The sequence below is a fragment of the Hyperolius riggenbachi genome, chromosome 9 (genome assembly GCF_040937935.1).
Source record: "Hyperolius riggenbachi isolate aHypRig1 chromosome 9, aHypRig1.pri, whole genome shotgun sequence".
Taxonomy (NCBI): Eukaryota; Metazoa; Chordata; class Amphibia; order Anura; family Hyperoliidae; genus Hyperolius; species Hyperolius riggenbachi.
In genome coordinates, this window is record NC_090654.1 from 147,778,120 (window position 1) to 147,795,316 (window position 17,197).

The 17,197-nt window shown below is 48.0% G+C and overlaps 1 protein-coding gene and 1 long non-coding RNA gene across 6 annotated transcripts in view; one reads left to right on the forward strand and one right to left on the reverse strand.

Annotated features, from left to right (window-relative positions):
- Positions 1-17,197, forward strand: part of SUN2 (Sad1 and UNC84 domain containing 2) — a 981,481-nt gene that overhangs the window by 356,202 nt on the left and 608,082 nt on the right. The window lies entirely within an intron of this gene.
- Positions 1,596-3,186, reverse strand: LOC137531764 (uncharacterized). Its single transcript, XR_011023736.1, has 3 exons — positions 3,132-3,186; positions 2,162-2,286; positions 1,596-1,637 (listed from the first exon to the last, which is right to left on the reverse strand). It is a non-coding gene; the product is annotated as an uncharacterized lncRNA (long non-coding RNA).

Consider the following 17,197-nt stretch of genomic DNA (forward strand, 5'->3'; position numbering starts at 1 on the left):
TTGATGTGTGCTTATCAGCAAAGCTGTTAGACCCAAGCTCTTAAGAGGACGCAAGCCGCATACCATACTGCAAAGCATTCTGGGGCCCTCCCCTCGGCTGCTAATGAGAAGTTACAGTATCAAGTTTCAGCAGCTTGTAACTCAGTCCAGCGCACAGCACTGAAAAATCTCCGGGCAGAGTACACTGCAGGAGTCCGCTATTGTTCCTAGCCACATGGCTAATTAATATTCACTGCACACTAGTGTTATTCAGTACGAGCTTTTCTGTGATCAGGAAGCAGGCAGGACATGACGACACATTTGGCTTCATAGGAGACAGACAAACATGGAACCTGCCATGAGCTGTCAGGAGCATCAATCTCTGCATATACTATATACAAATTCTGTGAAGTACAAACGTGGACAGTGAAATGCATATGTAATGTAAGTACAGCCAATCTTTAGCTACTGATATATGTGTTTATTTTCTCTGAGACCCTATGCCTAACAGCTCCTCTTTAAGTGTACCTTTAAAGGGAGGGTTCATGGATAAGATAAAAAAAAAAATACAAATCCACTTACCTGTGGCTTCCTCCGACCCGTGGCAGGCAGGACGTGCCCTCGTCGCCGCTCCACAGGCTGGCTTCCAGGTCGGGTTGTTCTGCATTCCAACGTGCGCCTCACGCCAACGTCATCAGACGTACTCTAGGCTGTACTGCACAGGTGCAAAACTACTGCGCCTGCACAGTACAGTCTGTAGGACGTCCGATGACGTCAGCGCGACGGCGTGAGGCGCAAGTTTGAGCGCAGAAGAGCCCGACCTGGAAGCCAGCCTAGGCAGGTCGGGTGAGCCACCAGATGAGAACGGGAGCCTGTGGAGCGGCGTCGAGGGCACGTCCTGCCTGCCACGGGCTGGAGGAAGCCCCAGGTAAGTGGAGTAGTATTTGTATTTTTTATTATATCACCGTGGATCTTCTTTTTAAATGATACCTGAGCCCAAATGAATGAGAAGGGAAAGCAGCCATGTATGGAGAGCTGTCCTGATGCTCATCACTCCCACAACCGTTCTCAAATCTGCATCCCCACTCCCTGCTGGCTCCAAATTCCTTCCATCAACCTCTTCCTGGTCTGACATCGTTACTTGCGCTGGCCTGGATTTGCACGACCTAAAACACACACGGGAGCACTCTGCACAAGTCACAATGACGCCATGCACAGAGTGCTCGTGGTCACGCACTGTTGAATTCACACATCCAGGCCAGCTCAAGCGTAGTAATAACCCACCCAAACGACCAGGAAAAGGAGGGCATGTGGAGCACACAGAGACAGTCTGGAGAATGGTAGGGGTCATCGGTGAGTATCGCTCCCCCATTTTTTGTATTCATTTGGCCTCTGGTATCCTTTAAATAAATAAGAAAAATAGCCTCCATATCCCTCTCACATTATTTAACAATGAAAACATATATTTAAAAGTCTAACATTAGTGAGGCAGGATAATCCGCACTAAAAAAACAAAAACTACATAACGATCGTGTGGGTCTGAAAATGCTGTACGAACAGCATGAACTGCACATGACGGTATGGATTTTCTAACATCTTTACCAAGGAAGCCATATGTCCACGCAGCAAAGGATCTATAACTTGTCTTGCGCAATTTCCTGCAAATACAAAGTTGAAAAAAAAACAAAAAAAAATTCATATGAATTACAAAACATTTTTACATAATGTCATTAGTAGGGTTGCAACGCTACGATCAAGCTACATTGGGTGCACAGAGTTAACACCATGAAATATCTATTAATGCGATAAAACACGCATGGCCGAGCCACAAAACACCACGACTGGCGGCGACTGATCGATTACCGGAAGTCATAGCGCCAACACAGAGGGTCCAGATAGGATGGCAAGGGAGTCCACATTGATCATGGGGCTTGAGGAAGCCCCAAATAAGTATACATAAGGGCCAGTGTCACATCTCAGCTGAACAACTTTACAACTTTTTTTTTTTTTTTTTTAAATTAAGAACTTTTTTTTTAATTATACTTACCCTTGCATCACTTGTATTTGGTGGCAATGCTTCTGCCTCACAATGATCCTATATTTGGGGGGGGGGGGGGGGGGAATTATGTATATATATATGTGTTTTTTTGTTTTTAATCAATGTCATTTCACACCTACAAACCTCAAAAGATTCTTCACTTTGTTCATTTTCTTCATAAACAATCTCATCATTGTTAAATTCATAAGATTCATCAGATATGTCTTCATTCTCGTTGTTTCTGTCAGACTCCGAAGATGCATCGGTAACTGAGTGGGAACATTTTTTTTTAGTTGTTATTGGAGAAAGATTTGCTTAAAAGAATCTTGAGGTGAATACAAAAAAAACTTTTTTAAATTACCTAGGGCATCTTCCAGCCCCTAGATATCTTCAGAAACCATCTTTCCAGCTACGGTGCTCCCACCATAAAGCCCACCAGCAGCTCAGCGCTTCTGCGCATAAGGTCAGGGTCGGCCACACACAGGAGCATCCTCATATCAGTTGCAAACTGCGCAGGTACAGCACACACCTGATGACAAGGACGCACCCAAGCACTGTCCCCCCAAAGAGTCCACAAACTTTACGGGGGGTGGAACACCTGAGCTGCGAATAGGTACTCAGAAGACATCTAGTGGCTGGAAGCCCAATGCTGGGAATACACCATGGGCTTGATTCACAAAGCGGTGCTAACCTACTTAGCACGTCTAAAGTCTTTAGGCGCGCTAACCAGGGTGCTAAGTAGGTTAGCACCGGTTTTCTCAATTGAGAAATCCGGTGCTAACCTACTTAACACCCTGGTTAGCATGTCTAAAGACTTTAGACGTGCTAAGTAGGTTAGCACCGCTTTGTGAATCAAGCCCCATACGTTTTTTCAGAACATGTTATATGGTTTGATAGATCATTTCCATGTCCGATCATTCTTCTAATCGATTTCTCATACAAGTGAATGGAAATTTATAAGAAAAGATCAGAAAACCGATTGGAAAATCGGTCGAAAATAAGATAGGACTTTCAATCAACTGAAAAAATCTCATTGTGCATTCCCAGCATAAGGAAAGTAAACATAGCTTTTTCTTTTCACCTCATTAATCCATTTAAAAAATATATATCTTACCCTGACAACTTTCTTCCTCTTCTGCACTGCTGACTTCCATTAATTTAAAGAATTCATTATTTTGAGGGAAAAAAAATTCAAATTGCAATCACCTGCAGTATAAAAGAGAATTTTTTTAAAAAAAAAAAAAACCTTCCATACAATGACATTTAAACACACACATTTGTGAGGAATTTCTAACTGGTTAACAGCCACAGTAAAATTTGGGGGATGCTAAGCTGGAGTGAGTAGCAACCAGAAAGGGGGGCATCGGGCACAACGGTGGAAAAAGTGGGGGGGGGACAATCAAACCCTCATCACCTGGGCTCCCCCCCCCCAATCCGCTCTTCCCCTCCAGCGAATTGTGCAGCGGGCAGACACTGCAGGCAGCGGGCAGGGGAGCAATTACTCACCTCTTCCTTCAGCGTTCCAGTGTGTGCACCACTGCTCATCACTTCCTGCAATGCTGCCCACTTGAGCAACATTGAGGAAATGAAGAGTGGTGCTACGCACTATGGAACACCGAAGGATGAGATGAAAAATTGCTCACCCGTCCGCTGCCTGACGCGTGTGTCCACTGCATAATGATCTAGAGGGGAAGAGCAGACGGGGGACCCAAATGAGGGAGGGTACGACCCACCTCCCTGCTGCTGTGAACGCTGTCCCCCTTCCTGGCTGCTACCCTCTCCATGCTACCTGTAGTAAACTATACTACCTAGAGTTGGGGCATCCTCACAAATTATATATACATACATACATACATACATAGATATAAAATGAAGAGGAAAAGAAGTATAGATACTGAAAATTATCCCATACAACAACACACACACACACACTTTTTTTTACACTCTCAGCAGATATCCCCCCCCCCCCTTCCATCCCCATTCAGTCAGAATTTTTCCTGCCTTGTCCCTGCTCCGCACACATGTAATGAAGACCAGAGTGAAGAGATCACATCAGACATACAGTCACATGCTGAGAAGTTACTTTTTTTTCCTGAAAATTCAGTTCCAGGAAGGAATCTACACCAGTGCCTAGTTCAGAGAACAGAGTCCCCAATACAGGCACTTTCTTGTGTCCGACTGGTATTCTGCTGCCACAAATGCTGATTTATTAGGGCTTGTTCACACTAACAGAGCTTTTGGAGCACTTGCTGATCCTGGGCGATTGACAAAGCGTAAGTACACTGTAACCCTATGCATAGCTCCCAACTGTCCCTCTTTTGGAGGGACAGTCCCACTTTGGGAACCCTGTCCCTCTGTCTCATTCATTTATCACTCTTTCAGGACTGATGTACAGATCTGTATAAATACATGCATTTTTCTAGTGAAAAGATGTGTTTAGCTGATCAATTAAAATGATATATTGTTTTCAAATATTAAAATGAAGAAAAACTAATTATGATAAAAAGGACCAGTGTGGTTTGAATTATAAAACGACATCTTTTGATTCTGAATTCTTTTTGATATGCATGGTGAGCAGGCCTGGATTTACATCACAGGAGACTATAGGCACAGATGGCTTGGCACCGTAGACTTCACCCTCCATGAACCTACAAACCCCCTCCTCACTGCAACGCAAGTGTGCTGGCTGGCCCCGCTGTCACTTCTCAATTACTTCCCTTGCCCATCATATGAAGCTACAGGGGTCCTTTAGCAATAGGTATCCAGAGGCACAATTTTTCAACTCACTAGTTACTTTAATAATTACAGAGCCCCAGAGATCTACCAACATGAAAAAAATGCTAAAGTTTGCACATCACACCCATCACTATTGGGCAAAAGCTGATACGGATTCCTTGCCCCTACCACCACATTATTACCAGTATAGGTAGCCAGGCATATGTGCTCCAGAATAGGTAGATTGACATATGCGCCATAGAACAGATAGCCAGGTGTATATACTTCAGAATAGGCACCCAAGCATATGTGTTTCCGAATAGATATCCAGGCATATGTAATTCAGAATAGGTAGCAGGCATAAGTGCTCCAGAATAGGTAGCCAGGCATATATACTCCAAAATCGGTAGCCAGGCATATTTGCACCAGTATAGGTAGCCAAGCATATGTGCTCCAGTGTGGGTAGCCAGGCATATGTGCGCCAGTATGGATAAATTGGCATGTGCCATATTACAGTTAGTTAGGCATATATGCTCCAGAATAGGTACCCAGACTTATGTGTTTCAGAATAGATAGCCAGGCATACGTGCACCAGTACAGGTAGCTAGGCATATGTGCTCCAAAATAGGCAGCCAAGCATATGTGCTCCACAATAGGTAGCCAGGCATATGTGCTCTATTTTAGGTAGAAAAGCATATGTACAACAGTAGGCCTGAATGATTTATTGTTTCGCGATTGAAAGTACGATTTCAGAAACGCCGTTCTTGAGATCATCAAATTGACCATTTTTCAAGATTTCTCCCGCTGAACGGCGCAGTCCTTCTCCTGCACTGCACAGCTCACCGCTCCTTGCACAGAAAGGAGCAGTGACTCAGTGGCTTACATCTTACGTGTTCTGAAGCTCAAGTCAGGTCACGTGTTTTGTAAGCGCAGGCTTCAGGAATTCCTTGCGGTTCGGTACTGAGGGTGTAGTAGTGGCCCCGGCAGGGCCACGGGAGAATGACGCGGCCCATGCAAGGCCTCATGGTGACAGAGCAGAGGGAGGCCAGTGCATCTCCAGCAGAGGCCTCCTGCGGTGACTACAGTATCAGACTAGGTTAATCAGCCCGGTGTCCCTGTGTTTGTGAGGGGGTACAGCACGTCCTGATACCGGGAGAGTGCAGGTGGCTGACTATGATGAAATGCAGGGCCGGATTTGTACCTTCTACCGCCCAAGGCCCACTGTTAACAGACGCCGCCCCCCCCCCCCCCGACATCATCTCAAGACCCCCAAACTTAAAGTGACCCAGAGATGATTAAAAAGCATGTTTTTTACTTACCCCGGGCCTTCCTCCAGCCCCATAAGCATGGATGCGTCTCTCGCTGTCCTCACGCGTGCCTCCCGCGGTCCACACGGAATCCTCCGTTCAACCGCAATGAAACCCCAGTAGTTGGCTCAGTCTGACTGAGTGACGTCAGCCGGGGCCTTCTGCGCTTGTGCAGAAGGCCCGCTGCAGACATCACGCAGCCGCTTACCGGAGCAGATTGCGGCTTAACGGAGGACGATGAGGGACGCATCCATACTTATGGGGCTGGAGGAAGCCCCGGGTAAGTAACAAACATGTTTTTTTAATCTTCTCTGGCTCACGTTAAAACACACTTTTCACCAATCAAAGTCTTCAAGTGAACCTGACACAAAATAAAAAAATACCTGAATAGATGCTCCCCATGCCCACTGTTACTGCACTGAGACCCTCTGAACATATTCAGACCCCTCACGAGTGTCTGGGACCCTCTTCTTCCTTGTGGCTGCACTCCCGTCTGAGTACTGGGTCTGCGTGAGCATGGTCTGCACATGCCCAGTAGCTTGAAGCCTTTCATGCTTCTCCGTTTCCTCTGTAAGCAAGTGACTTTGTGCTAATGGGAATGTGAGGACCCTACTCGTGCATGCCCAGTACAGTTACACTTGTACATGGGAGCGCAGCCACAAGAAAAAATAGGGTCATGGGCAGCAATGGGGCCTAAGTATGTTCATGACACTCCAGATCCTGTCCAACCTTTTAGTACAGGTAGACAGGTGCCCCCTCCCCCTTAGTGTAGGTAGTCAGATGCTGACACCCCCCCTCCTTACCCCAGTATAGGTAGCCTGATGCTGTCCTCTGTTGCCCCCCATTAGTATTGGTAGTCAGATGCTGACCCCCCTCCCCCTTTAGCATAGATAACCAAATGCTGCCCTCTTAGTATAGAGGTAGCCTGATGCTGTCCCCCGAAACCCCCATTAGTATAGGTAGTCAGATGCTGACTCCCCTTGGCCCCTACCCCTTTGTTAAGGGAATCAGATGCTTTCCCTCCTTGCACACTGTATGTATGTGCCAAATACTGCACCCCCCATATAGGTAGTCATATGCTGACCTCCCAGTATAGGTAGCAAGATGCCGGGCTAGCTCCCCGCACCCCCCCCCGCCCCAAGTATAGGCAGCCAGATGCTGTCTCCTCTCGTGTCACCTCCACCACCTGCAGAGGAAGGAGCTAGTGCAGTTTTCTTCTCCCCCCCCCCCCCCCCCGGAAGCAAAATCGCTCACCTCTCACTAGGCTTCCAGCGCCGAGGCTTCCTCTGTCCCTGCTCTGTCAGCCGCCGCCGTGCATTGCTCTCTCATGCTGGCGATTCCCCTGCATGTGACTCACTGGTAACATGCCAGCAAGTCACATGTGAGGGAGACGCAAGCAGGAGAGAGCAATGCACGGCAGCGGCTGACATAGCAGAAACAGAGGAAGCTTCGGCGCTGGAAGCCTGGTGAGAGGTGAGTGATTCTGCTTCTGCTCTCTGGGGAAGGAAGAGGGGTCGGATGGGTTGGTTGGTGGCGGCTGAGCTGATTCATCCAGCCGCTGCCCGCCTCAGGAAGCCGCTCGGCGCTGCCCAGGTGTCCAGAAGAGAGCCTGCATGCAGCTTACTACTGGCAGCTGCAGGCACGGCTGAGGATTCACGGAGCAGTTCTCGGAGCTGGTGAAAAATGTAGTCAACTTGTCACCACTCAGATGCTGATGGATTCTGGCGCCCTAGGAACGTGCCTTGGGGGCCTTTCCCCAAATCCGGCCCTGATGAAATGGGTTTCTGATATCCACATCTAACACGTGATGCATTAGGTCTCACCTGTATGGTATTGCTGAAGCAGTTCTCACCTGTGCAATGCTACAGGAGCTCTCACCTGTGTAATGCTGCGGGAGCCCTTACCAGTGTGTAGTGCTGCTGGGATGCAGGAGCTTTCACCTGTGTATTGCTGGAGGATTGCAGGTGGTCTCAACTGTGCAGTGCTGCAGAGATGCAGGAGCGGTCATCTATATGGTGGTGGAAGGATGCTGAAGCTCTCACTTGTGTATGAGTGCAGGAACTCTCACCTGTTTATTGCTGCAGGAGTGCAGGAGCACTCACATATGTAGTTCTACAGCCCTGTGGACTCTAAGTTGCTGCCTATAGTTTTCATCATTCTATTTATGTATTAAAATTAATAACTATTTGTTCAGATAAATTCACAATGCACTGCAGTAACATTTACAAACATGACAGAAAATGACATCATACTATCAGTTTGATAGTATGATGTCATTGTATGTCAATGTGGGTTTGTAAATGTTACTATACATTGTAAATTTAGTGCTAAAGATTGATTTGAACAAGATTGTGAATCGAATCAAAATCACAATTTCTGACAGAAATCGTGCAATTCAATCTTTTCCTAAAAACGATGAGGCCTATACAGCAGTATAGGTAATCAGGTATGCCCCCCAACCCCCTCCGCTGGCCACCGCTCACCTGCCCTCCTTCTCCACCACCATGTTGGGATCCCCAGCGTTGACACTGCATGCTGGGCTCAGAGACTTCATATCAGCAGCAACCTGCAGTGGAGAGGAGAGCGGTGGCCTAATAAAAGCACACATATGCACCGTTGCTAGGCCACCGCTCCCCTCTCCTATGCGGGTTGTCAAGTATATGAAGTCTCTGAGCCCAGCATGCAGCGTTAGCAAGGGGAATCCTACATAGTGGAGGATAGTCGCTAATCGGCAGCCTGGAAGAAGATGGCCAGGCCAGAAAGGAAAAGGTGGAAGGTACGCACCCGGCTCTCTTGCAGCGGCTCCTCTGGCCGACTGCATGCTACTCTGCATAGGCCAGCATAATTTGATGGTATGGTGGCGCTGCACGGGCAACGTACGGTGCACTATTTTAAAAACTCCTTCATGATCTACCAAATAGTCCATCGCAAACTACTGGTAGATCGCAAACAATGCAATGGGCACCCTGGCCATACTCGCACACACCACTCACACACACACACACTGTACACACACTGCTACAGCACAGCACCACGTGGGTTATCTTCCCGGGCTTCCAAGCTGTCACACTTTTACTACGTCAGCAGGGCCGGCCTTAGGTTTCACAGCGCCCTGAGCGTAACCAGATTTTGGTGCCCCCCCCCCCCCAAATTCATCCTCTTCGCGTTTCAGCGCACCACACACATACACTAATGGGGGGGGGAAGGGGGGGTGCCTCCGTCCATCCTGATTCCTGACATATAGCTATAAGTCCCCCCCCCCCCCAGTATAGGTAGCCAGGCATAGGTGACCCAGTAAAAGTAGCCAGCTGTAGATCCCTCCCAGTATAGGTTAACCAGGTAGGTGCCCCCAGTATAGGTAGCCAGTATACTTTCCCCAGTATAGGTTAGATAGGCATTTGTCCCAGCTATAGGTTAGATAGGTAGGTGCCCCCAGTACAGGTTAGATAGGTAGCTGCCCCCAGTGGATAGGTTAGATAGGTAGGTACCTGCAATATAGGTTAGATAGGTAACTGCCCCCAGTATAGATTAGATAGGTTGCTGCCCCCAGTATAGATTAGATAGGTAGGTGGCCCGCAGTATAGATTAGATAGGTAGCTGCCCCCAGTATAGGTTAGATAGGTAGCTGCCCCCAGTATAGGTTAGATAGGTAGCTGCCCCCAGTATAGATTAGATAGGTAGCTGCCCCCAGTATAGATTAGATAGGTAGCTGCCCCCCAGTATAGATTAGATCGGTAGCTGCCCCCCCCCCCCCCCAGTATAGATTAGATAGGTAGCTGCCCCCAGTATAGTTTAGATAGGTAGGTGACCCCAGTATAGATTAGATAGGTAGCTGCCCCCCCAGTATAGGTTAGATAGGTAGGTGCCCCCAGTATGGATTAGATATGTAGCTGACCCTCCAGTATAGGTTAGATAGGTAGGTGCCCCAGTATAGATTAGATAGGTAGCTGCCCCCCCAGTATAGGTTAGATAGGCAGGTGCCCCCAGTATAGATTAGATAGGTAGCTGCCCCCCCAGTATAGATTAGGTAGGTAGCTGCCCCCCCAGGATAGGTTAGATAGGTAGCTGCCCCCCCCTCCCCAGTATAGGTTAGATAGGTAGCTGCCCCCCCCCCAGTATAGGTTAGATAGGTAGGTGCCCCCAGTATAGATTAGATAGGTAGCTGCCCCCCCAGTATAGGTTAGATAGGTAGGCAGGTGCCCCAGTATAGATTAGATAGGTAGCTGCCCCCCCCCCCCCCCCAGTATTGGTTAGATAGGTAACTGCCCCCCCCCCCCCAGTATTGGTTAGATAGGTAGGTGCCCCCAGTATAGAGTAGGTAGGTAGGTGCCCCCCCCCTCCCCCTCATACTGGAGAGGGAGCCGCGGGGAGGGCAGCCCGACCTCTCCCTCCCTTCCTCTCCGGGCCACCCTTCGTGCTCCCCCCTCCGATGCAGACTGCAGCAGAGCCAGAGAGAACAACTCACCTCCCTGGTTCCGATCGCCGGCGCCTCTCACTTGCCGCTGGTCTCCTCTTCTACATTAGTTACTGATACACACTAAACTTCCTGCTTAACAGGAAGTTTAGTGTGTATCAGTAACTAATGTAGAAGAGGCGACCAGCGGGAAGTGAGAGGCGCCGGCGATCGGAACCAGGGAGGTGAGTTGTTCTCTCTGGCTCTGCTGCATTCTGCATCAGAGGGGGGAGCACGGAGGGTGGCCCGGAGAGGAAGGGAGGGAGAGGTCGGGCTGCCCTCCCCGTGGCTCCCCCTCCATCACGGTGGCTGCACGGGCATCATGTTTGCCCCTTATCACCCCCAGCAGCGGCACCAGGGGGCGGAGCTTCCATGCGGCAGGAGCGCCCCCTGGAAGCCGGCGCCCTGAGCGATCGCACCGGTCGCTCAGGTCAAAGGCCGGCCCTGTACGTCAGCTCCCTCACTGAGCATGTGCGAGATTTGAAGCCTAGCGCGCGCTGCAGGGAGGGATGATCAGAACACAAGACAGTTGGAACTGTCCTGTCACCTCCTTGCCACCACAAACATGGCCGCCGCCAGGAAAACACATTCACCAGCCTATTCTTTTACTACAGGGTGGGTAAGAAAGTGCATTACATACCAGTTTTCATTTAACATTACTAGTGTAACCTAATGACAGTATGGTTGTTTAGGCTGGAGCTCCTCTTTAAGGTCTGTGTAAACAGTAACCAGATGTTCTGCCCCCTCCAACCAGTGTCTGCACTCCTCAAAGGCCATCTTTACTCCAGAATTTCCTATCTCGTAATTGCGTTCAGCAGAGGAAAACTTTTTAGAGAAGAAAGCACAAGGGTGAAGACGTTCTGGTTGGCAAGAATATTGGGAGAGGACAGCTCCCTCACCAACTTCAGAAGCATCTACCTCCACACAAAAGGGCAACTGGATGTCTGGATGAGTCAGAATTGGAGCAGAACAGAAGGCAGTCTTAAAGAGAATCTGTACTCTAACATTTTTACAGCAAAAAGCATACCATTCTATTCATTATGTTCTCCTGGGCCTCTCTGTGCTGTTTCTGCCACTCTCTGCTGCAAACCTGGCTTGTAATTAACAGTTTTAGGCAGTGTTTACAAAAAAACTATCCAGCTTCTGATAGGCTCACATAAGCAGAGTGTGTGAGTCATACAGAGCCTGCAGGGGGCCTGGAGGGGGTGTGTATAGCTTCTACCAATCACAAGCAGCTCTGCACATTCCACACATTCCAGCTTTAGCCCGACTGTGCTGACAGAAGAAAACAGATTAGATCATATAACAGAGATAACACAGCCACTGTGCAATTAGGAAAAGCTGCAGTAAGCCAGAGCACATTAGAACAGGCAAAGGAACTTATAGGATAGAAGAACTAAGGCTGAAAAGTTTGTTACAGAGTCTCTTTAAGGGCAGTAAAGGCATCAAAGGCCTGTGGCTGCCAGTTAGAGTCGAGACGTTCTTAATTAATTTACGGTAGTAGTTAGCAAACAAACCCAGGAGTCGCTGAAGTGCTTTAAGACCCCTGGGCTGAGGCCAATCCAGGACCGCAATCAATTTCCCCTGATCCATGGAAAGGCCTATATCAGAAATTATACCCAAGGAATGGAACCTGAGTGACTTCAAAGAGACACTTCTCTAGTTTAGCATATAAACGGGGTTCGCAAACTTTTGCAAAAGTTTGGTTTGCTTGAACTTTCGCGAACCGCAATACAATTCAATTGGGGGCAAACTTGGAAAACTAGAAAAAATCATGCTGGCCAGAAAAGTGATGGAAAAGATGTTTCAATGGGTCTAACACCTGGAGGGGGGGCATGGCGAAGTGGGATACATGCCAAAAGTCCCGAGGAAAAATCTGGATTTGACGCAAAGCAGCGTTTTATGGGCAGAAATCACATTGAATGCTAAATAGCAGGCCTAAAGTGCTTTAAAACATCTTGCATGTGTATACATCAATCAGGTAGTGTAATTAGTGTACTGCTTCACTCTGACACACCAAACTCACTGTGTAACGCACCGCAAACAGCTGTTTGTGTAGTGACGGCCATGCTGGACTGGTGCGCACCATGACGAGAGTGCAGGTGATGGCGGCTTTCCAGCCCATCTGGTCGCCGGGCTGAGGTAGCTGAATGACAGAACAGTGACTGTCCAGCTGATCAAATTTGGTCTGACCACAATGAAGCAACGACCTTATCTTTGGTGTACCAACCCCCGAGACACTCATATAGCCGGCGGTCATTGCTTCATTGTGATCCGCAAACCCCTTCACCGCGGCAAGGTAATGATCACGAAGGGGAATGTGGCACATGTACATGCCTTTTGTTTTGTTGTTACAGCTGCAGCGCAGCCAGAAAAATTAGGCAGGAATGTACACGCACCAGAAAAATTAGTATAGCGGCCGCTGCTAGCAGCAGCCTTAAAAATTCAGGAATCCACCTGGAGTCCTGGACCCTGTTGGTGGTGGCGGAGAAGGCAGTGAAGTGGCCTGCGGGCAGAGATGCTGTGTGGGGAGCGACTTAGTCTTGGGGCAGGCAGTCAGTCACACGGCGTGCAGGCAGAGATGCTGTGTGTGGGGACTGACTTAGTCTTGGGGCGGGCAGTACCCATCCGGGATCCATGCCTCATTCATTTTGATAAAGGTGAGGTACTGAACACTTTTGTGACTTAGGCGACTTCTCTTCTCAGTGACAATGCCTCCAGCTGTGCTGAAGGTCCTTTCTGACAGGACGCTTGTGGCAGGGCAAGACAGAAGTTGGGTGGCAAATTGGGACAGCTCTGGCCACAGGTCAAGCCTGCACACACAGTAGTCCAAGGGTTCATCATCGCTGCTCACAGTGTCTACATCCACACTTAAAGAGGAACTCCAGTGAAAATAGTGTAATAAAAAAAGTGCTTAATTTTTACAATAATTATGTATAAATGATTTAGTCAGTGTTTGCTCATTGTAAAATCTTTCCTCTCCCCGATTTACATTCTGACATTTATTACATGGTGACATTTTTACTGTGGGCACGTTATGTAACTGCTGCTAGTTGTTTTGGCCGTTGGAGACAGCTGTAAACAGCTATTTCCTGTCTGTAAACCTTGTTACATTGTGGCAAACTGTCAAAAGTACCGCGGTCCTCAGAGCTTCTTGTGGGAGGGGTTTCACCACAATATCAGTCATACAGCGCCCCCTGATGGTCTGTTTGTTAAAAGCAATAGATTTCTCATGTAAAAGAGGGTATCAGCTACTGATTGGGATAAAGTTAAATTCTTGGTTGGAGTTTCTCTTTAAGGCCAGGTAGTCGGCTACCTGCCGGTCCAGGCGTTAGTGGAGGGTGGATCCGGAATGGCTAAGGCGAGGCGTTGTACTAAAGAATGTCCGCATGTCCGACATCACCATGAGATTGCTGGAGCGTCCTGTCCTTGCCTGCGTGGACATGGGAGGAGGATTACTGGCAGTGGCACCTTTGCGTTGTGGTGTGACATTACCCTTAAATGCATTGTAAAGCATAGTTGCCAGCTTGTTCTGCATGTGCTGCATCCATTCTGCCTTCTGGTGCCTTCTGGTGATTTGGTAACATGTCCGCCACTTTGTGCCTATAGGTAGGTAGCTGCCCCCCCCAGTATAGGTTAGATACTAACCTATACTTGAGTTTTTTTATACGGGGGTCCCTCAACAGGCTGGACAGCATGAAAGATGCCATCTGCACAAAGTTGGATCCAGACGTACTATCCATCTCCTCTTGCTCTTCCTCAGTGACGTCATGTAAGTCCTCTTCCTCCCCCCTGCCACGAACAATACCATTTAATAGCACAAGCCCCCTGTGACACCTGCTGTGGTTGTTCTTCTGCCGCCGCCTCTTCCTCCTCCACAGAAACACATTTCTCATCATCCGAGTCTGACTTCTCTTCTTCCCCACATGACTCTTCTTCCTCCCCCTCCCCCCTCTGTGCTGCTGCAGGTGTTGAGGAAACATCTGGTTCTGATGTTAATTGATCCCACAACGCTTCCTGCAGTAACTGATGGTGCCTTCACTGCGACTCACCAGGTTGGTCACCTCCTCAAACGGCTGCATAAGCCTGCATGCATTTCGCATCAGTGTCCAGTTCGGTGGCCAGAACATCCCCATCTCCCCAGATTGTGTCCTTCTACTGTAATTGTAGAGGTACTGGGTGACGGCTTTCTCCTGTTCTAGCAGGCGAGAGAACATGAGCAGGGTGGAATTCCAGCGAGTCGGGCTATCACATATCAAGCGTCTCACCGGCAAGTTGTTTCTCAGCTGAATGTCCGCAAAGCGTGCCATGGCCGTGTAAAACCGCCTGAAATGCCCACACAACTTCCTGACCTGCTTCAGGACGTACGCTAAGCCAGGGTACTTTGACACAAATCTTTGAACGACTAGATTCAGCACATGTACCATGCAGGGTACATGTGTCAGCTTTCCCAAATTCAAAGCGGAAAGGAGATTGCTGCCCTTGTCACACACCAGGTTGCCGATCTCCAGCTGGTGCGGGGTCAGCCACTGATCCACCTTTTTGTTAAGAGCAGCTAGGAGAGCTGGTCCAGTGTGACTCTCCGCTTTGAGGCAAGACATGTCTAAGATGGCGTGACACTGTCGTACCTGGCATGCAGCATAGGCTCTGGGGAGATGGGGCTGTGTAGCTGGAGAGGAGATGGCAGCACCAGTAGAGTTGAACTGCCACTCAGCCAAGGAGGAGGAGGACGACGACAGTGAAGAGGATGTAGTAGGAGGAGAAGGAGAGGTGGCGGCAGGAGGCCTGCCTGCAAGCCGTGGAGGTGTCACAACAAGTTGGTCCGCTACACAGCCACGTACTCCCTGCTTGCCATCGTTCACCAGGTTGACCCAATGGGCTGTGTAAGTAATGTAGCGACCGTGCTTGGCAGACCAGGCATCCGTGGTCAGGTGGACCCTTGACCCAACGCTGTGTGCCAGAGATGACACCTCTTGCCTCTACTTCACGGTACTGTTTAGGTATCGCCTTTTTAGAGAAATAATTGCGGCCTGGTATCTTCCACTGCAGTGTCCCAATGGCCACACATTTACAGAAAGCCTCAGAGTCCACCAGCTTGTATGGTAACAGCTGGCGAGCTAACAGTTCCGCCACGCCAGCTGTCAGACGCCGGGCAAGGGGGTGACTGGCAGAAATTGGCTTCTTCCGCTCAAAGATTTCCTTCATGGACATCTGGCTGCTGTGGGCAGAGGAGCAGGAACCGCTCAAGGGCAGAGGCGGAGTGGAGGAGGGTGGCTGTGAAGGTGCAAGGGAGAAGATGCTGCACCTGAAGGAGGAAGAGGATTAGGTGGCTTTGCTTTTGTGTCCTGCTTTTGCTCAGGTGCTCTTCCCATTGCAGTTTGTGCCTTTTCTCCAGGTGCCTTCGTAAGGCACTTGTCCCTACGTGAGTGTTGGCCTTTCCACGGCTCAATTTTTGTAGACAGAGAGAACAGATGGCTTTGCCCCGATCTGAGGCAGACACATAAAAAAATGTCCACACCGCTAAGCCACCCTGGGGTGTGGGCACTATGGTGGTCTCAGCAGCTGATGTTGAAGGGCATGTTGGCTGGCTGGCCATAGGTGGCGATACATGGCGCCGGACACTGCCACCAGCTGTTTCTGAGGGCGAGCTCCCCCTGCTTCTTTCAGGAACTGGTCTCCTACTCCTCTCTGACTCCCCCTCTGAACTGTCCCCCTGTTCATCTCCTCTATTGGGAACATACGTGGGATCCGGATCATCATAATCATCAGACAACTCATCATCAGACAACTCCAAAAATGCACCTGTCAAATATCTGATCGATATCTGCTTAAAATGATTATTAACTACCTTAAAGGGCCAGCCTTAAGGTCGTCATAATCAAGATTAGTCAGTAGTGGGTACGTTGCTCACTATAAACAGAATATTTATAGGTTAACAGGTTTACCTCTGAAAAAAATATGCAACACTCAGCTGATGAATTTTATAAAATTATATTGTTAGGAAAAATAGATAAAGCATATATATACAGGAATATACATATCTCCAGTTGTTATCCATCATCCAAAAATACATTTTAAAAGTTCCTTTAGTGAAACAAATACATTTCAATATAGCAAATCTTCTTTTGTAGCTTTTATCCTTCATCGATAATTGTTGTCTCAAGATTGTACAGTGTATAGTACACACAATATAGCTTTATCCTTAAAAAATGATATACTGTATATAGTTATATTCTTGTATAAAGAACTTAAAGTAGATATATCTTATTCAATCAAGCTTGGTAATTGTCCCTGAGCTTGCGATTGCATTTTAATAGTAATGCTTACTGATTGTATATGAAGTATAGCATAAAAAAAATTATCTAAAAAAAACTTAAAAAACTGCTGAAGTTTAAAGATGACAAGTTTTTAACGTTTATATAAACTAATTGTCAATGAATTCACCAAGAATAATGCATATTACCTCTCTGATGTGGCTTTCAGAATCACGTCTATGAGATGGCAGGTTTTCGGGCCTAAGATGCTTTCAGTCAGCAAAGATATCAGGCAATGATAAAATATACAGTCTGAAAACTCGCTTTTATAGAGACTTTCTCTCCCGAAATAATATATGGGGACTTCCAAACTATTTTTAAATTAGTACATTATGACTTAATTGATGTTCTTTTTATAGCATTTCTAAAAATGTACATGACTTCACTTTTA